This window comes from Cynocephalus volans, chromosome 3 (assembly GCF_027409185.1).
Source record: "Cynocephalus volans isolate mCynVol1 chromosome 3, mCynVol1.pri, whole genome shotgun sequence".
Taxonomy (NCBI): domain Eukaryota; kingdom Metazoa; phylum Chordata; class Mammalia; order Dermoptera; family Cynocephalidae; genus Cynocephalus; species Cynocephalus volans.
This window is the reverse complement of record NC_084462.1, coordinates 148,112,503-148,124,309: the sequence shown is the minus strand read 5'-3', so window position 1 is coordinate 148,124,309 and position 11,807 is coordinate 148,112,503. Positions and strand designations below refer to the sequence as shown.

The 11,807-nt window shown below is 45.5% G+C and overlaps 1 pseudogene; it reads right to left on the bottom strand.

Moving 5' to 3' along the window:
- Positions 1–5,623: 5,623 nt before the first annotated feature.
- On the bottom strand, positions 5,624–6,190 carry LOC134372767 (large ribosomal subunit protein uL6-like; annotated as a pseudogene).
- Positions 6,191–11,807: the final 5,617 nt, after the last annotated feature.

Below are 11,807 nucleotides of genomic sequence, written 5' to 3'. Positions count from 1 at the left end.
TTTATGTTTTTGGCAACTAGCTGGAAAAGACCAGACCTGAGCCTTTCGCACCTATTTAGCACCTGGTCAAGCATCACTTGGCACCTGCCAAATGGGTCTCTACAATTTAGGGGGAATTTGCACTGATTACTGTACTAATTAAGCAGAAGTCATTGCTATTCACAATCATTAGGCTAAATCAGTTTCTGGGGAAAAGTCTTGATAAGCCGCTGCCCAATTGAAATGGATTTGAAGGCACCCGTGTGCACAGACTCATGCGGCAGCGGCTGCTCTCGCTGTTAGCCAGCACAACCCGGAGTCTGATGACCAGGTTCTTGATGTGACTGAACCCGGGGACAGTTGACAGTCTGAAAGCAAGGTGACATGGGTTGGGTAGTCTTAAAAGGTGAGCTGCCCACACTTAATTGAGGTAAATGATACTGAGTACCAAGCTTAAAGGGCACATCCTGCAGTAAGTGGCTATTTTGCCCATGCTTTGGCATGTAATTCTCTTTTGTTTCTTTTGCATAAATGCTTTTGGGGTAGGCAATTCCCTGGCCTGGTGACTTTTGATATTGCCCTTTAGGTTACTTAGAGCATTTCATAGACTTATTTTTGTGACGGGGGTATAGTAGACTCTGTGAACTTTGTTTCTTAGGATTTACGTGAACTTGGCATTGGTTGGGCAATTTGGGGGTGTGTGTGGATGGGTGAGTGTGTGTGTGGTGGGTAGGGTGTATAGCAATAGCCTTGATATCCAAGACATTGGGAATGCTTGTGAGCATCTGAAGACTTTTTCTGTGGGCAACGGATTTCCATAAGAGACCAAGAACTGCTCAAATAATATCCAATACTACATCGGAAGACAAGCACTTTTGAATCAAGGCAAAAATTGCATCTGAAAACTTATCACACAGCTACTGCTTTTTATAGAATGTTGTGTTGGAAATCAGAGAAATGCTGAACTGGGTGGGTATTGTGAAAAATATAATATGGAGGAGAACCTTGCCTATATATACTTGGGTACAAAAATTAATACTTTGAGATAAGCTCGAGACATTGTATTGGCTATTTCTGAGATGCTAATGTGCATCATGAGGTCAGTAAATTTTCCTAATATTGTGTCTGTCAGATACATTTCTGTCTTCACTAGATTTTCCTGGAACCCTAAGGGAGATCATTTCTTTTGGGGGAGGAGGTGAATAGCTCCATATTATTAAAAATTGTGATGATGTTTTGGGGTAATTGCATCTCACTTTCTGGAAGGTCGTAGAAAGAAATTCAATTTGAAGCCAATGGAAAATTTCAAACATGGGTGCAATCCCATATAGCAAATGCCACTGCAATGAAAATCTCCACATCCCAGTGATTCCCAATGGCCTACTTGTATCAGGCAGTATTCGATGAGGGAAACTTTGTCCTGAATAAAAATGCGACAATCCTTGGAGGTTGCTCTAATGGGAAACTATTGCCCCAAATCTTGAGGGAGTAGGGCTGGGAGTGATGGAGGAACACTAACTTGGAGAGTAGCTTCTGCAGGAAACTCTCAAAAGGATTATTCGAGAGTTTAGTGGGGAGGGAAAACCAGTTAGAAAGATGACCAGGAGGACACGAGCCCTTTCAGAGACACAGAAATTTTGGAGTTAAATGGAATGAGGGAGAGAAACTCAAGCCATCTTATTTTTCAGATTGAAGGGAAGGGTGACGTGGGAGAATTTGGGACACACAGGTAGCAGACATCTGCATGATTTTTAAATGCTATCATGCCAGGGTCTCCCATCTGCTTAGTGCAGTGCCTGGTACGTGCTAGGTGTGCATTAAATTACTATTGTAAATATAAAATGAGAATGGGCACAAAGGTACCCTGTAAATAGCAAAGTGCCCCACAAAAGCTAGATACCATAGCTTATTATAGGAAGTTAATGGCTTATCAGGCTTGTTTCCAGGGAGGAGGAGGGATGAGATGAGGATGGGGGGTGATGCTGAGATCAGAGAAAGAGCACAGAGATGGGGAGTCAGGAAAGCTGCAGACTTCTGTCCTTATTTAGCTGAGAAGGACTCTGCTGCCTCTCAATTTTGAAAAAGAATATTTAATCTTTTGAGTGACCCTTTGTATGGAGTCTCATATTGCCTGAACCCCTGTGTCCAGTCCAAGGGTGGCACACCTCTGCAGCCTTGTTTTCTCTCAGGCATGAAAGACACATTTGGATAGTCCATGAGCTCGACAGATGAGCAGGTCACTGGGATTTGAAGGATTTTATTTTATTATTATTATTATTTTTTTGGCAGCTGGCACAGTATGGGAATCTGAACCCTTGACCTTGAAGGGAATTTGGGTCCTTTTTGAAATGAGATTCAAGTTTTCCAGGCACTTGGAATGGCAGGGCGACAATCCCCCTGCCAGGAGGAATTAACAGTGAGGAGGCTTTTCCCTTGGAGCAGATAGACATTGGCTGTCAGCAGGAGAAACAGTGGGAAGGAGAAAGGCAAGAAAAGTAGACTAGTCTTTATGCTGAAGAGAAGCCCATTTTCCAGCCTGTCCCTTGACAGGGATGCTGTTAATTGTATTGATACTTTTCTCCCTCTTCTAGAATCTTCCTAAAGCTTCTGGGCTGCTTAGGACTGGCTGCTTTTCTGCTTTTTTCAGGGAAAGTAAAGATGGGGTCGTTGAAAGGTTCTCAGATGTCCTGAAGGGGAAGGGCAGGCCAGCGGTGTGGTTTGTTGATCAACACAGGGAGACACATGACAGAGCTGTGGGCACAGAGCTGGAGCTCCTAGAGTGTTCGTCCATCCTTAGTGGACTCTGGTCTAATTGTCTGTTTATTCAAGAAAGTGCCTGAGAGCCCACCTGAGGCCCATGGGCAGATGCCCTCCCTGTCTCCTGCTGGGTGAAGCTCTTTATTCTGGGCAGGTGATGCAGCTTTATTGTCCCAGGAGGACTGTCTAAAGTAACTACAGAGGGATTGATTTATTGCTAAAATGCAGCCTTTCTACAGATGGAAAGTGGCAGCTCTTGATCCAATAGTATCGATTTGCTGCAGCCGGTCTGCTGAAGTTGTGGAAAAACTGCACACAATTGGTTACCTAAGGAAGCAGAGAGGGGCTCAGCCAGGCAGACTGCAGTTAGGGTTGGGTCAGGCGTGGGTCGGTCAAGCCTGTGGGTCTTCAGTAGCTTGAGTAAGGGTCCTTCTCCCTGGGCCTGACCCCTGTCTACTCAGCACTGTGTGGTTCAGCTCTCAGCATGGAAGTCAGACAGCCCTGGCTTCAAGTTCCCCTTTCTCATTTACTAGCTGTATGAACTTGATCGAGTACTTAACACTTTCTCATTCATTTTTGTACTAAAACAGTTTTTACTGAGCACCTGGGAAATCTCTGCATCTTTGTACACCTGCGAGGCAGATTTGGCTGCATTTGTGTTCTGGGTACATGGAAAGAGCCAAAGGTCCAGATGGGAGGGAGGCTGCTTAGCTTTCCCCTCTAGCTGTTTAATTGAGAAAGAAACTTGGACCCAGGATGGCCCCTACTGTTCTGTGAAAAACGCTGTTGTGTCTTTGATTCTGCCTAAGTGAACAGTGGGGCAGTTGTCACCTGAGAGGCCTCAGCAGAAGTCACAGAGAACCAGGAAAGGGAGCAGGCTCAATTAGACCATTAGAGCATTCCTGGTTTTATCAACCGATGACCTACCAGGAAACTGGGCTGTGTTCCCTCTTCCTTTTCCTCCAAATCAGACTCTTTGGAGCTAAAAACACAGCGCTTGCTGCTACCCTCTTCAAACAGAAATAAAGGTCAGCTCTGGACACCTGGCATGGCTCTTTAAATCTCTCTCCGTCCATGCCTGCCTTTCCATTTGCTGAGCTTGTCAGCACCAGTTTCTTGTCATGTCCCCTCCTGGGTTGTCTGATGCCATAGTTGTTCTGTGCCAAGGTGCTGAGCACATTCCAAAATCATAGTTACTTCCATCCACTAAACCCATGCAGTCTGCTCTTCTTCCTCCTGAAACCTCACAAAAATGACTGCCAGGGAATAAAATGTTATGAAGCCACAAGGATAGAGGACATGTGGGAAAGTATGAAAGAGGCCAGCACATTTCCGGAGGATGGAAAGCAGATGGAGGAATGACCACTGCCTCATCAGAGAGGGGAGAGTGACGACTTCAGTGCCTGCACAGAAGGGCACAGATGAGAAGCAAGCTGGTGGCCCCCAGAGGCCCAGCAGGTGGCTGGACACATGGGTTGAGGCCAGGGGTTGGCTGGAAATCTGTCTAGATTCAGTTAGAGCCCCAGGTTCCTCCCCGACCCCTGCAGAGGTAATAACTGGAACCCTCCCCTCCAACTCCCAACTTCTCTGTTTAGAAACCAAACCTGGAGAGGCGAGGCTCAGGACACGAGGCCATCATACACCAGAGATGGTGGAGGTAACACACAGTCTGATTATGGGGATTCTGACTGTGGGGACTCCACCTACCTTCCTCTGCTCTGCCCTCCAAACGCTGACAGCCAGGGCCAAGCCCCTGGTGGAGAAGTGGGTTCAGCCACTAGGGAGACTGAACAGGAAATGTTCACAGATCCTGATGTGTGAGGACCCCCTTAAACCTTAGAAGTTGATAAGCTAGCCCCAGACATTCAGAACTTCTCATCACTTCTATTTTTATCTATCTATCTATCTATCTATCTATCTATCTATCTATCTATCTATCTATCTATCTATCTATCTATCTATCTATCTATCATCTATCTATCATCTATTTAAAAACCATCAGGGCATAGTGCTGATAGCACCAAGGTCAAGGGTTCAGATTCCATACCAGACAACTGCCAAAAAAAAAAAAAAAAAAATCATCAGAAAGGTAACCTGTCTGAACTCAAACTGCAAACTCCATCTCCCTTGTAGTGGGTGGCGGCAAAAATCTCAGTTGCATTTTTCAGCCTTAGCTGAGCCAGGCAGTGTGTGCCCCACACATGCATGGTTCAGGGGGCAGCCACAGATCCTGTGGGAGTTTATCCACAGAATATGGGATAAACTTTTTTGCCCTCTCATTTCTGAATAAAGCACCTTGCATTTTGATGTTGCCTGAATCTCTGATTATTCAAGCCATTAGGCCTCCAGGTTTGTTTTAGAATTTTTACCCTCTGGGGCTGGCCCGTGGCTCACTTGGGAGAGTGTGGTGCTGATAACACCAAGGCCACGGGTTTGGATCCCATATAGGGACGGCCGATTAGCTCACTTGGGAGAGAGAGTGTGGTGCTGACAACACCAAGTCAAGGGTTAAGATCCCCTTACAGGTCACCTTTAAAAAAAAAAAAAAAAAGAATTTTTACCCTCTGCTTGGTGTAGAATGGGGCTTGCTCTCAGGCAAGAAGGTGTGAAAGAAGGAGAAATGACCCAGGGCTTCCAAATGTCAACTCTTCTCCAGTATCCTTTGATCCCTCTTCAGTGCCTTCAGGAAGCTGTTGTTTTTATTTTTTTAGTTCAGGGTTACGGTAGTCTCCTACAGGAGAGTTGGTCTGTTAGCAGCTGATTAGAGCAAATTTTTTTAAAGAAAAAGTCCCAAATCAATAAGTCTTTTATTCTGTCATTAAAATTTATAAGTATGTCTTGGGAATCATCTTGTAGCCTGTTTCTGTAGCTGGACAACTCTTAGATCTTATCCATCAGCCTGCCGAACTGTTCCTTTTTCAGAGACATAGATACCATCCGAAAATTTTCTTATATTCTTGTTTTTAACTGTTGTAGCTTGCTGGATCAAAGCAGCTGAATTTGAAACAAGTTCAGTGTTGTTTCCTTCAAGAAATAACTCATCTTTCTGGGCTTGAGATAGTGAGCAAGCAACACCTGGCATCATTCAAATGCTGCAGATGTATTTTTCACCCAAGAAATGTTGGATTTCAACAAGAGACCCATTCTCCTGAATAATGATGTTGATGGGGAAGTGAGCCTACACAGACCTCATCTTGTACTGGAAGCCCAGTGTGACACTCTTGATCATGTTCTGCCACTCTTGATCAGATAATGCCAATGGTAGCCAGTTCCTTTCTATTTCCCCACCATTTGTCAGCCTGGTGCCTCTTTTCTTTCCAAGGAAACTGAGTTCTACACTGATGTGATCGAAATCCCTCTGCAGGGTTCCTCTAGGGCCCTTCATTATCACCATTGGAGTGATGTCGACATTTTCTGGAATGTTGAGAGTCTGATTGCTGAGAATGGTCTTCATTCTCACAGTAGATGTGGCAAAAAGCTGGAGCAAATTTCTGATAGCCATTACTTTTTGTTACTTTTATTCTCCCATCACTTTTCTCTGCCTTACTTTTAAATGTGAATAAACAGCCAAAGATCATCAGAAGTTTGAGGAAAGTAGTTGTCATGCTCTTTTACCTGACTGGGCCAATTATCGAGCTAGGGCTGGGTCTGGAGCTCACAGACCCTCAAACCCATTGTCCAGACTGGGTCACAAACCCTTCACATTCCAGGCTAGGTCCCCAGAGCCCTCACACACCAGGCTGGGTCCCCAGATCCCTCACATGCAGGTCCATGAGCTAGGTAGCCGGCAAACAGGTCCTTGGAAGCCATAGGTTCAAGATCATGGCCATGTGTGGTAGACACCTGAGGCACTAGATGCCAGCCAAGATGGCAGCACCACCCACACACACTAACTCTACCCATGCACAACTTATTTACAAAGAACGTGCCGCACCACCCCCAACTGGACCCAAGGCATGGGGCCCTGATTAAACTATTCTATTTTCCCAACAATCCACCCCTTCAGGGTCCCTTGCCGTACAATCTACGTGTTCAGAATCTTCCGCAATGTTTCCTTAGCGAGGATAGACGACCCTTACATTCACATATTACATATTCTATCACAATCCCAAAAGTCTTTAGCTTATTGCAGCACCAACTCAAAAGTCCAAAGTCTCATCTGAGACTAAAGACAAAACTCCTTTCAGCCATGAACCTGTAAAGAGTCAAAAACAAGTTTATCTACTTGCAAGATACAGTGGGACAGACATTGGGTACACATTCCTGTTCCAGAAGGGAGGACTAGAAAGGAAAAACAGGCCCCAAACAAATCCAAAACCCAAACAGGGCAAACATTACGCACACTGGGGCACCTGGACCCCTAAAGTGTTGGTCAACCTCACTCCTACTGCTCCACCAAGTGCAGCTCACTGAGCTGCCCTGGTGCCTGCAGCTTTTCCAGGCTGGCGCTGCACATTGCCAGCAGCCCCACAGTTCTGGGTCCCTGGAGGCAGTCCTGCCATCCTGGCCCCACAGACACTTCTCAGTGGGGGTTCTCTGTGGGGGGCTCCAACTGCACTTTTCTGCTCCACATTGCTCTGTAGATGACCTCTGCAGCAGCTCCTCCCCTGCAGCAGTTCTCCGCCTGAGTCCACCAGCTTTTCATACATCTTCCAAAATCTAGGTGGAGGCCGCCACACCGCCACTGCTCTCACATACTGCTGGCTTGCAAACCTAAGACAATGTGAATGCCACCAAGGTTTTTGGCTTTTGCTCTTTGGAGGTTCTGTGGCAGGATTGCTCCAGCCAGAGTGGCTGGGATGCAGGGAGCAGTTTGCGGAGGGCAGCAGTGACCCAGGTCTGTCCTCTGGGACAACTCAGTCCTTCTAGGCCTCAGTGATGGGAGGGGTGCTCTCCCAAACTTCTGAAACACCCTCAGGGCCTTTTCATTGTCTTGGCTATTAACATCTAGCTTCCCCATCCCAGGCTCCTGAATTACTTGAATCAGCTCACCCCAGCTATTCACTCACAGTCTCAGGCAGTTCTGCAGCGTTCACCCACAGTTTGAACAACTACATTCACTCAGTCACTCTTTTCTCAGGTTTATATGGCACCCGTTGGGCCATCTGCTTTCTCAGGTTTATACAGCACCTGGCCAGCCATTGGGTTTAAATGACACCCTCCAAGCCTTCTGGGGTTTAAGTGGCACCCTCCCAGCCTTCTGCCTTTGGACAAATATGACATGTGTTTACTATATTGTCTCTAGAGCACCTTATACCATCCACCCCTAGGTGCCATAGCTGCAGCAGCCAGGGGCTCTCCCTGTTTCTGCTGCTTTACTATCTCCCCAAGTCAACCAGTTCAGCCTGGGTATACGGGACATAGGTGATGAACTGGGTCAACTGTGGATCACCCACTGGTTGTCTATCTGGTCCCACAGGCTGCTCGTGCTTTAATTTCTCATGCACAACAGGTCATGCCTGGAGACACACAGTTTTCCCCAACTCACCACTGGGTTTGTCATCTTCCCTGGTGTGAGAGGCAGGAGTGGCCAGTTGCTGCACGCTATCCTTTAGGACATTTATCCGTGCTTCCAACAACTCTGCTTTCTGCTGCAAATCTCGATCAGTTTGCAGCACAGTGAGCAGCAGCCAAACTCTAGTCAACAGGAAGGCCACAGGGCACCACATATTCAAAAGTAGCCAAATTTCATCTTTCTTCCAAGGGCTTTTGGCTCCTGTACCTGTTCAGAATCCTGTTGCAGACTATGCCAATTTTCGAGCTCTTTTACCTGCGCATAATCCTGCCAACTGGGCCAATTGTCAAGCTAGGGCTGGGTCTGGAGCTCACAGAACCCTCAAGCCCATTGTTAAGACAAACCCTTCACATGCCAGGCTGGGTCCCCAGACTCCTCACATGCAGGTCCATGAGCTAGGTAGCCAACAAACAGGTCCTTGGAAACCATAGGTTCAAGAGCATGGCCGCGCGCAGCAGACACCTGAGGTACTAGACACCAGCCAAGATGGCGGCACCACCCACATGCACTAATTCCACCCACGCACAACTTATTTACAAAGAATGTGACGCACCACCACCAACCAGACCCGAGGTGAGGGGCCATGATTAAACTATTCTATTTTCCCAACGGTAGTCAACATAAAAGATGGAGCAACAACAAAACAAAAATAATGAGCAAAAGTTTGGTAAGGGAAACAGAGATACTGCCCAGAACAGAACAAAATGCAAAAACAAATCTTCCATAATAACATTTACAGAAAGACAAAAATACTTCACTTGCAAAAGAGAAGTAGCCTATGTTAAAAAAAAAAAAAAAGAAGAAAGGTCCTAGAAATTAAAAAAACAGGATTACAGAAATATTCACTAGTGAAAGAAAGCTCCTGTAAAGCAAAACAAAAAGACAGATGTAAACAATAAGAAAGAAAAGATTAAAAAAAATTAGAGAATCAATCTAAGAGGGCCAACATCTAATGAATACAAGATAAAGAAAAGAAAAATAGAGAAGCAGGATAGGAGGATATTACCAAAGAAATAACACAAGAAAATGTCCCTGAACTGAGGGCCATTAGTATCTAGAGTCTAGATAAGGGGCTGGCAAACTATGGTCCATAGGGCAAATTCGGCCTGCTGCCTGTTTTGTAAATAAAGTTTTATTGGACCACAATCATGCTCATTTTTTATGTATTGGCCATGACTGCTTGGCTAAAATGGTAGCTTTGAGAAGTTAAGACAGGGACTGTATCTCCCACAAAGACAAATATTTACTACCTACCCCTTTACAGAAAAAGTTGGCTGACTCCTGGTCTGAACAAAAGATCTGTCCATTGACCTACACCATGAATATGAAAAGACCCAGACCAAGAACATTACCATAAGTTGTCAGAACACCAGGATAAAGAGAAAATTCTGAGATTCCAGAGAGAAAAGAAGGTCATACACAAAGTATCAGAAATCAGAATGGGATCAAAGTTATCAAAGCAACAGTGGAGGTTGCAAGATAGTGGTGTGATGCCTTCAAGATATTGCAGGGAAAACTACTTTTAACCTGGAATTAAATCCAGTGTAAGAATAGAATAAAAGTGTTTTTAGACAGCCATGTCTCAAAAATTGTACATTTTGTCTTCTGCAGAAGGTAGACTTTTAGCACAGAAAGTAAACCAAGATACGGGAGGCCTGCGTGCAGGACAGTGTTAGGAGACCCTGGGGCATGAGCTGGCCCCAGGCCCAGGGGGCAACTGGTCCAGGCTGGAGCAGGGCCAGGGGAGGCCAGGGATGGGGTTGCCAGGAAAAAATATATGGACCTGATGGCTTGTCTCCGTGCTGGACCAAGTGGAGAAGAGAACTGACCATTGAGTGTTTGGGAACACTTGGTACTGGTTATACAGTAAACTAAGAAAATCATGAAAAATGCAATTATTTCAGGAAAAATGAAAAAAAAATTATATGAGAACGAAAATGTAATTACTATACTGATTTAACAGTGAGTAATATTTACATAATCTGCCAGGTGGCCACAGTGGCCCCCTCCTGCTGGGCAGCCCTAGGAAACCTCCTCCACATCAGTCCCTCCAGCCCTGGGGGAGGCAGGAACTGAAGTTACTGATCTTTGTTTGCTCTTTCAGCAATTCTAACACGTTCTAACTAATACCCTATGTTAAATTTCCCTGTATTGAATTATCTGGCATGGGTTTCTGGAGTCTGACTAATACAGAAATCAATTAGTAGTTCTAAAGTAGATAAATCAAGAAATAGCAGTGTAAGCATCATGTTAGAAATATGCAAGTAAATACCAGGGGTTTAAAAAAAGACAGCAAAATGTTTGCCTCTGAAGAGAGGAACTTGGGAGTAGGGATGGCAGGAGAGAGAGATATGTTAGGGGAATGCTGTTTTTGTTATAAATTTTTTATTGCCTTATTTGACTTTAAACTAGGTGCCTATATTAGTTTGAAAAAAAAACAAATACAAAAAATTCACTGACATATTTGTTGACCTTAAAACTGGTCTAGTCATGTCCCATATTCCCACAGATCAGGAACATGGGCAAGTTAGAATCAGGGGAACGCGAATCCTCCCGTAGGCTGACTGTTAGGGTGTGGAGGAGGAGACCTAGGTTGCTCAATTGATACAAGGATTCATTTAGAAATATGGTTTCCATGGTGTGTTTTACTTGGCTCTCACAAAAACCAAACCAAACCAAACCTGTAGTGGATTGAGTTGTGTTCCCCCCCAAACTCTCTGAAGCTTGAATTGTGTCCCCCAAGTTTTATGTACTAGAAACCTGGCCCCCACTGTGACTGTTAAGAGGGTGGGAAATCCTATTATGGTAATTGAAAGGTGGAGCCTTGAAGACATGATTGGATTGTGGGACTGTGCAGTAGTGAATGGATTAAAAATGGTGGTCAGGGGCGTGGTTCTGAGGGCTGTAAAAAAAGAGGAGAGGCTGTCTCTCTTGCTCTCTGTGCTCTCTCTACTTCCACCATCTTGCAATGTGAGACCCCTGGGTCACTGTCGCCACCCGCAGATGGACTTCGGACTTCTCAGCCTCAGAAACTGGAAGCAGTAAATGTTGTTTTCTTTATAAATCATCCAGTTCCGTGTATTCTGTTATAAGCAACATAAACGGACGAATACAAAACCCCAGGTTTATTTTCTTTTCCTAACACATCTAGCAGAGAGCATAGTGCACAGAAGCTGCTCAGTTCTTGCCAGTGAATGAAGGAGCCTGGGGAGAGGACACTCCACTTTCTTCTGCCTGAAGCTTGAGGTGGAAGAATTCTGTGGCAACTCCTGGCTGGGCCGCCTGGCCATTAGTACGAGCAAGCGCCATAAGCAAACCCCAGCCCAAGGAGTAGGATTGGAAAGGTCGACTCCCTCCTGTGTCCCTCCTCAGAATGGGTCATGACGATGCGTATGGACCACCCTAGTTACAGCTACAGGCAAGGACACTGGGCAGAATTAAAGGAGCACTACTTCAAAGTCGAGAGGCTTCCATTAGAGCCTCAGCTTCCCTCACACAGCCTGGGTCTCATTTCATCCCTCAAAGTCCTGCTTTTCCCTGTGCAGGACAAGAGTGA